The sequence below is a fragment of the Cuculus canorus genome, chromosome 13 (assembly GCF_017976375.1).
Source record: "Cuculus canorus isolate bCucCan1 chromosome 13, bCucCan1.pri, whole genome shotgun sequence".
NCBI classification, from domain to species: domain Eukaryota; kingdom Metazoa; phylum Chordata; class Aves; order Cuculiformes; family Cuculidae; genus Cuculus; species Cuculus canorus.
This window is the reverse complement of record NC_071413.1, coordinates 4,639,969-4,648,751: the sequence shown is the minus strand read 5'-3', so window position 1 is coordinate 4,648,751 and position 8,783 is coordinate 4,639,969. Positions and strand designations below refer to the sequence as shown.

At 50.7% G+C, this 8,783-nt stretch overlaps 1 protein-coding gene across 24 annotated transcripts in view; it reads right to left on the bottom strand.

Annotated features, from left to right (window-relative positions):
- Positions 1-401: 401 nt before the first annotated feature.
- Positions 402-8,783, bottom strand: part of LOC128853461 (uncharacterized) — an 86,707-nt gene continuing 78,325 nt past the window's right edge. For all 24 annotated transcript variants that reach the window (XR_008451996.1, XM_054078444.1, XM_054078452.1 and 21 more), the window contains 2 exons: positions 5,224-5,384; positions 402-4,606 (listed from right to left, as the gene is read on the bottom strand). The gene's annotated coding sequence lies outside the window, so the exon portion shown is untranslated. The remainder of the gene's footprint in view (positions 4,607-5,223; positions 5,385-8,783) is intronic.

Here is an 8,783-nt window from a genome sequence, read left to right as displayed (position 1 = left end):
GGAACAAAATTTCCCTGCAGATTTCAATCTTGCTCAGGCAGTGGCAGCCAGGGCACAGAGCTTCCTCAGGGCGCAGAGCCTCCCCGGCTGCCAGCCTCTGCCTTGGTGCTCCAGCATGGCCTTATTGCTGCTTTAATTAAAGCCAGTTGCCCTCTCCTGGTAGCACATAGCACACATGGTGGGACAGCCCAGAGCAGGCTGGCACAGCATGGCATCGCTCTGTATGGCCCCGATCTGCGGTGCTGCAGCTCACTTGCAGCCACTGCTGACAGGGACCTTCGTCCTCTTGTTTGGCTTCATTAGTGCATGTGGGCTCTGCCCACTGCCACACTGCCTATTGCACTGCTGTGATGGTCCACAGCCGTGCTGAGCTGTGCCACATTGTGCCATGCATGCTGAGCTGTGCCGTGCCATGCCGTGTTGCATTGTGCAACTTCCTACACTGTGCTGCATCGCATCGTGCTGTACCGAGCTGTGCTGTGCCACACAAACCCCACCACCTCCTCCTGGAGCAGGAGAGCTGCAGTGGAGCTGGTGTTTCTGGAGGTGCCCATTGGCTGCTGGTCCCTGGGAACCTCTGACCCACTGCCATACCTGTCCTTGCCTCCAGCTAATGTGTGGCCCATCCTTTTGGTAAGTCTCATCCCTGCTCTAGTGCTTTGTGAGCCTGTGGGGCAGCCCCACAGCCCTGACCCACAGCCGCTTGCCCATGCCAGCCTGTGTCTGGGAGGATGAGGCAGACAAATTAGACCCTCCGCTGGGTGAGGCAGCCTGGCACAGTGCTGGGGGTGGGAGTTGTCTCACTTTAATTACTGCCGTAATGTTATTCTTTTCAGTACCACGTTAATTGAAATTAAACAGCTGCCACGTTCTGCCTGGGACAAAAGTGAATCCTTTTTCATTCCCCTCCGGTTTAATGAAGACTGACATGCTGAGAGAAAACAAAGGCGATCCAGCTGCTGCCTCTCGCCGGCACACGCACCAGCAATTACCGGGGACCCCGTGAGCCCGCAGAGATGCCCTGGAGCACCCCAGAGCCGCCAGCCCCAGGCAGCCCCATCCTTGTGCCCTGGGGTTCTTCTGCCCAAAGAGTCTGGCCAGAGGGATGCGGGGTCGGGGCACCCGTGTCACAGGGGATGCTGGCATGGGGGCTTTAGGGAGAACTGCAGCATGCCCAGGTGCTGCGTCCCGGCTTTGATCCCATCTGTTAAGCAGCAGCCGGCCACCAGCCATGCCCCAGCACTGCCCATCATCGTCCTGTCCCTGTGGGCTTGGCTGGCTTCAGCTTCCCAATATTCAAAGCCACCAACAGGCCCATACAACCTGAAAGCCTGAGCCGAGACAGCAGTATAGGTTGAGGAGGGTATTTCTCTCAAGCTTTAAGCATTTTTCTGTTTTAGGACTAGGAGCTTGCTTGTGATGCCATTCAGTACTTTAAAATATGCAAAATGAGGCGCTGGTACAAACCTCATTAACACCCGCCTCCAACATCATTAAGATGTTTCCAAGAAAATTAATTGAGAGACTCATTAAAAATAAATTAAGAAAAATGTGTTGCAGAGCGCCTGCTCTGAGCTCGTAAATCACTGCTCAAAGCTCCAGGCCGCTGCACAGGCAATTAACGCCAGCCAATTTGTTTTATCCTGACTGCGAAAATTAGAAAGCAGACATGGAGATTAGATTAGGGATGTCTGTCAAGCGGAACTTGGAGTGAATATTTTAGGATACAAAATGGAAATCAGGAAAACAAAGCTGGGACTTCATTCGGAGGAGCTGACGGGCAGAGGTGTGGAGGGAGGAGGGAGATTTAGATGTTTTCCATTCCTAGGAGCAGCACCATGGCTGTATGTAGATATACACCCATCTCGCACTCCCACTAGCAGACAGCGCTCCATTTTCCTCCGTGCATCGCCAGTCCTTTGTGGCTGTGTGCACAGATACTGGCTGCCCCTTTCGGGAAGCGTGAGCTCATATTGAGAGCGTGCTTTGAAGTTGCTGTGTATTAACACAGCCTGAACCACCATGTCGCCTATGTATACGCTGATTACACACTCGGATTAGCAAACACAGTACAACTGGGTGAGACCAGTGCTTGGGTCTTAGTCAGCTTTGTGCCATTAGTACCCCTTTGTCCATCTCCAGCACCTTCCATCAGAGGATCTCAAACTACTTTATATTCATGAACTGAACTGCAAAGCCCTTCTGCAAAATGAGCAAGTGTTATTATCCCCATTTTGCACAGGGAAGCCGAAGCAGAGATAAGTTAAGGTCTTGCTTGTAACCATGTGAATGCATAAATAGCTTGTGTAGCACCAGCCATCGTAGTTGCACATACCAGTGGTGTGCCAGAGCCCCCGATGCTCTTTGTGCAGCCAAACGCCCAGCCCCGACTATGGCAGAACCCGCCACGGTGCACATGAGGGGGCAGTTTGCAAACATCCCCCCAGACACCTAACAAAAATGCAGGTCATCGTGTCCAGCCTGTGATCAGCTGCGTAACAGGGACAGATCTGGAGTGGCCCTGGAGCAAAGGCTGGCTCTTCCGCCTGGTGCGGACCCACCGCCTGGGCAGCTGAGGGGCTGTGTGTGGCTCTGTCAGATGTTCTGCTTCTCAGAGGGAACCGATACTGGTCTCCTCTGTGGCTGGATGTTATTTCCTAGCAGCCATCCTAAGTGGCCAGGTTTCAGAAAGCAATGATTGTGCTTTTGCATGTGGGAAACGTGAAAATTGCTGGATGGGGCAGACTTTAAATCCTTATTTTCTTTGCTTTTTCATCGGATGTTGTCTAGACATGTCCAGTGCAGGTGTCCTAAGGTCCAACTCCATAATGCACCCAAGCGTTTTGAGTGGTATTTTAAAAGGCGAACTCTCCAACTATGTAAATTGGTTAACAGCTTAGAAGTCTCCTCCTGCATTTTAACCTGGCTTTCTTTGACAGCCCGTTTTCTACTGTCCCTTCCATGGCGTGGAGGGAATGCTGCCTGTGAGCAGCCACTGGACGTCAGATTGAAATTTCAGTATTTAACACTCATGCTAATAATACAGAGCCCCCTAGAATCCTGTCTGGTTTGACTGGCACTATCAAGCCCGCTGAGGGAATGGGTTTGGTTTGCCAGTGCAGTATTTCTGCTGGAAGTGCCTTTTAAGATAAGGAACTGCCACCACAGGTGAGCCTGCAGGTTTGTGCACATGCTTTCCCCTGCCGACCTCACCCCAAACGCTGCGTCGTTGTCTCCACGTAGGTTCCTGTGTGTGATCTCTTTCCCAGTGCCCAATGTCTTGCAATGGAGCAAATGGAAAGGAAAAAATCAGTTTGGAGTAAAACCCAGATGGGATCACTTTAACATGAATGAGCTCTTAGAGCATGCAGAGAAGCACAGAGGATGGTGAACTCCTCCAGCAACTGCGAGGCACCCACGTCAGAGAAGAGAGAAGTATTTTTACCTGACAAATGCAAGAAAACAAAGAAATGACTGATTAACTCATTAATGACAAATTCATGCACACAGGAAAGGGGAAACAGCAAAGAAGGCATCCCAGCACTACACAGACTCTGGATGCTGTGGTGTGCCAAGTGATGTTAGGTCACTGCAAAATGTTAAGGTCAGCTTTCAAGAGCAAAGCACAGACACTGCTCCAGCAGTGCAGAGACCTGTCGTGGGAGCAGGGGCTTGGTGGAAGACGTGCTGGTGGTCTCGCAGATTAGTCCGTGGCTTGTGGGTGCTGAGTGGAAGCTGTGGGCTAAGGAGTCAACATCATTACTGAGTTGGCGACAGGCACATCTCAACAAGGAGCTGTGGTTTCTTGGTGGCAATGGGAGCTCGTGTGCTCCTGGTGCTGGCACAGGGGGATGCTGGAGCTCTGGGAAGGGCTCCAAGAGGAACCACAGACACTGCCTCAGCCTGCAAGACTCAAGTGATGCTGCCAGCAGGGTTTAGTGGAGAGGAGAGTGAGGGGTAATTTGCTCACACAGCTGTACGTAAAGTGGTTTGTGGAGTCGATAACAGAAGGCTCTTAGATCTAGCAGGTGAAAGTACATCTCAATCTGATGAAACAAGCCAAACTTAAACTGGAAATAAAGCATATGCATTAAGAGTTAACTCATGGCAGAGTAAACTGAATGTTACAGGAGATGTGCCAGGACATTTAAAACAAGGTTTGGACGACTTGTCTCCATCTCTGTTCACCCAGCTACTGATTCTAAAGCAGACTTTAATTCTGGTGGTCCTGTGTTGCAGTGGGAGACCATGTGCTGGTTCTTACTGTCCCCTTTAGTGCCCTGAGCCACACGCCTGTCCTTGGGCTTGTGCTTAGCAGGGTGATCCGGGCTCTCGGGAAGCTGCTGCAGACGTGCTGAGAGAGATCTTGGGCTGAAAGCTTTATTCAGGTTTTCAGTCCTGCTTGGTGGGGGCTATTCCTGTGCAGCAGGTGAGCTGAGGTTACGTGCACATCGATATTTGCAGGCTGAGGGGCTCATGGACATGATCATGTCATACGCAGGCTGGACGCCTTTTGAAACACTTCTTGTTTGCAGCTAGAAGTTTCCATGCTGACCCTTTGCATGAAGGTGTATTTAATTCACATGTTTGATGAGCCTCCTTTCAACTATTTCCGAGTTACAGAAAGAGTGGAAAAAAAACCATGTAAAAAATTAAATTACTAGTGTTAAAAATAATTCTAACTGCAGGAGAAACAGTTATGTTTTTTTCCTTAACCACACTCCATCGTCATGTGGCCTAATTCTTTCCCAAGGGACACGCACTTGCAAATACAACAAAAATCTGTTTGATCATACAGGGGTCAGGAAGGAGGGGGGAAGAGTGAAAACTAAGGGACCCCCAGTGTAATCCTACTGTCTCCCTCAACCTGACCACGGAGTGATCTCTGGATGTCATTTGTAGCACTGAACTTAAAAAGAAAGCTTCAAATAATCAGAACCGCTCCCCCTGCCCTATATGCACCACAGAAATCAAGCAGATGTCTAAGACCTGATAAAGGAGAAGACGACAGCCATAGTAATGGCCAACATCCCACAGTTTAGAAGCTTTATGCTTTTTTATTGTTCCATGAATTTTTTTAGCTGTATTTTGTCTGGATGTTTGTTCACTGAGACTGGAGGCAGAGTGGAAGATGCTTCTCCCTGAGACGTACGTGCCTTCCCACCCGTTAGACACAGGTGCAGGAGAACACAAGCTTTGTGTCGGAGCAGCCAGAGCACCCACCTGCTGCGGCCACCCTGGCAGATGGAGCTGCGTCTGCTGCGACCGAGGTCTGGTGGGGACTGCTGGGCTGCAGGTCTGTGCTGGCAGTGGTCCGCATGGAGAAGATGACTCGCGCAGGAAGTTTGCCCAGGTTCTTTGCGGTTTCAGCACTCAGACCATGACTGGAGGCAAGGGAGAAGGAAAAAGGGAATCCTAGAACATCTGGATCTCACCAGCAGGATTTAACAGAGAATGTGTTTATTGTCTGATCTGAAACTAGGAGACAACCAGCTGGCGTCTAAAGCTAGGGAGCTCTTCCACCTCAAAGGACAGACATGATACGAGAAATCATAGGTAAGAGAAGTAGAAATATCTCCATGACCATCCACTGACACTGACTCCTTAACAGTGCCAAGGCAAATAAACCAAGTGGTGCGAAATTTATTTGGGGAAGGGGTAGTCCAGAACTCTTTGAAAAGCTAGGCTGGAGACCTTATCACTGTCTACAACTATCTGAAAGGAGGTTGTAGTGAGGTGGATGTTGGTCCCTTCTCGTAAGTGACAGGTGATATTATGAGAAGGAATGGCCTGAAGTTGCGCCAGGGCAGGTTCAGGTTGGCCATTAGGAAAAAGTTCTTCACTTAAAGGGTTCTCAGGCACTGGGAGAGGCTGCCCAGGGAGGTGGTGGAGTCACCATCCCTGGAGGTATTTAAAAGATGGGTAGATGAAGTGCTTAGGGATATGATTTAGTAGTGGACAGGTATGGTTGGGCTTGATGATCTCAAAGGTCATTTCCAAGCTAGTGATTCTATGAGACGCTGCAGAGAGCTGCATTGAGGATTGCTTATTGATTTTAGGGACAAATTTCACAAAGGCAACACATAAGAGCCTGGCAAAGCTCGCTGTGTGGAGCACTGCTGCATCATGCTGATGTGTGCCAGCTCCCAGCTGAACAATTCTCGATGGCTCGAGTAGGAATTTTGAGTGAGCCAGAGAGATAGGCTATCGCCAAAATGGGGTAAAAGGATGCCAAGGAAGAAGAAGGTGAGAAATGGTGAGAGGCAGAAAAAATACTGGGAAGCTGACAAGAAATTAAAGGCCAAAAAGAGCTGGAGGCTGACAAAAGGTGAGAGGGGAAAAACTGATGGGAAAGAAGGAGGACGTTGGGGAAGGACTTGGCTGAAAAATGAATGGGAGGACACAGGGCAGGTGGAGGCTGAAGAACTGGAGGCAAAAAAAAAATCCCTGCAAAGCAAAGACTGAAGGGGAGGCCATCAGTGTGCATGAGAAGGCCAAAAAAAGAGGAGGGGCAAGGCTGGAAAAAGAGGGGGGAACCAAAAGGAATCAACAATCTGTAAGATGTTTGAGGTCAGAGAGCAGAGTAAATAACGGGGTGAGGCCCGAAGGGTGTGATGGGGACACTGAAGGGGTGGCTGGAGGGGATATGGAGACTGAAGAGACAAGGGAGGCCCAGAGGGGAAAGGCGATGAAGCTGAAGGGGCTGGAGGGCAACCCTTAGGAAAGGCAGCTGAGGGACCTGGGGTTGTTTAGCCTGGAGAAACGAAGGCTGAGGACAGACCTCATCACTGTCCTCAGCTCCCTGAAATGGGGTTGTAGAGAGGTGGGCGCTGGTCTCGTCTCCCAAGTGACAAGTGATAGGATGAGAGGAATTGGCCTCAAGTTGTGCCACGGGGGGTTTAGATTGGAGAGTAGGAAAAATTTCTTTGCTGAAAGGGTTCTCAGGCACTGTCAGAGGAGACCAGGGAAGTGGTGGAGTCCCCATCCCTGGAGGTGATAAAAAGAAGGTCAGATGAGGTGCTCAGGGCTATGGTTTAGCGATGGACAGGTCCGGTTGGACTCGTTGACCCCAAAAGTCTTTTCCAACCAAATGATTCTATGAGACTGGAAAGAAGTGTGTGTGTGTGGGAGGGCTGAGCAGCTTAAGGGAGGCAGAAAGGGACCTGGAGCCCTGAAGAAAAAGAGAGAGGGTGTCCAAAAAGCAGTGGGATGCCAAAAAGGGTGGGAAAGGACTGATGGTGAGTGGGAAGGCTGGAGGGATGTGGTGCTCCTGGAGGTGAACTGGAAGGGAGAGGGAGGCTGGAGGGATGCGATACTCGGAGGTGAGCTGGAAGGGCAGGGGTAGGTGGAAGGGAGGCGGGGGCTGGAGGTGAGCTGGAAGGGCGGCGGCAGGTGGGGGGACCCGGAAGGGCAGGAGCAGCCCCAGGGAAGCGGGGGGCTGCAGGGTGCGGGCTGGGGGCCGCCGTTCCGCCGCCGCCCGGCAGGGGTCGCCCTCGTCCCGCGCTGCGCGGCTCCGGCACCTTTGTTCTCCCGCGGCTCCAGGCCCCGTCCGGCCCCCCCCCCACAGTGAGGCGGGGGGACCGGGGAAGGAAGGGGAAGAGGGGAGAAGGGAAAGGGGGGAAAGGAAGAAGCGAAAGGAAAGGGAAAGGGGAAGAAGGGAAAGGAGAAGAAGGGAAAGGAGAAGAAGGGAAAGGAGAAGAAGGGAAAGGAGGCAGGGAAGAGGAAAGAAAAAGAAGGGAAAGAAAAAGAAGGGAAAGAAAAAGAAGGGAAAGAAAAAGAAGGGAAAGAAAAAGAAGGGAAAGAAAAAGAAGGGAAAGAAAAAGAAGGGAAAGGAGGCAGGGAAGAGGAAAGGAAAAGAAGGAAAAGGAAAAGGGAAAGGAGGGAAAGGAAAAGGAGGGAAAGAAAAAGAAGAGAAAGAAAAAGAAGGGAAGGGAGGCAGGGAAGATGAGAGGGAAAGAAGGGAAAGGGAAAGGAGAGAAAGGGAAAGGAGAGAAAGGGAAAGGAGAGAAAGGGAAAGGAGAGAAAGGGAGAGAAAGGGAAAGGAGAGAAAGGGAAAGGAGAGAAAGGGAAAGGAGAGAAAGGGAAAGGAGAGAAAGGGAAAGGAGAGAAAGGGAAAGGAGAGAAAGGGAAAGGAAAAGGAGGTGGTGTCTTAGCCCACTGCAGCAGCCAGGTGGATTCGTGAGAGGGAAAACCAGGAACAGTTATTTGGTGTTTGTGGAATTTTAATGAGCTGTACAGGTTATTTCTTTGCAGTTTGAGTGATAATTTCCAATTCTCTATATTGGTAGGAAACTGGCAGCTCTGGCCTAATCCCATTTGGGTGCCATTGAGGGCATGCGCCACATGTTTGGCTGGCAAGGGCTATCAACAGACATAAATGATCAGCAGCGTGGCCGGAGTCTACAGGGGAGAAATAACAAACAGGAAAGCCTTGCACGGCTTTGCATTCTACAATGAAAATGATCTCATTATCCTTTCCAGGGTCTCAGCCAGCTCCTTGAAAAATACTTATTAAAAAAACATTGCAGCTCTTGGGAAGGTTCCCCCTCCAGAGAATGGAGAAAGAAAGAACGAGATGTGTGAAAACAGAGAGAGAGGAAACAGCCACAGTGGCAAAAAGGGGTAGGAACCTGCCCTACTGCATTTCCAGCACAGACTGAGAGCTCAAGAGAAACCCTGGAGCAGACAGAAGCACTCTGCGCCTCCTTTTACCCTCCATCCCCCAGCTTGTTCCCTTCAAACATCAAGGATGGAGGGATGATGAGGCGATTGGTGGTGCATAC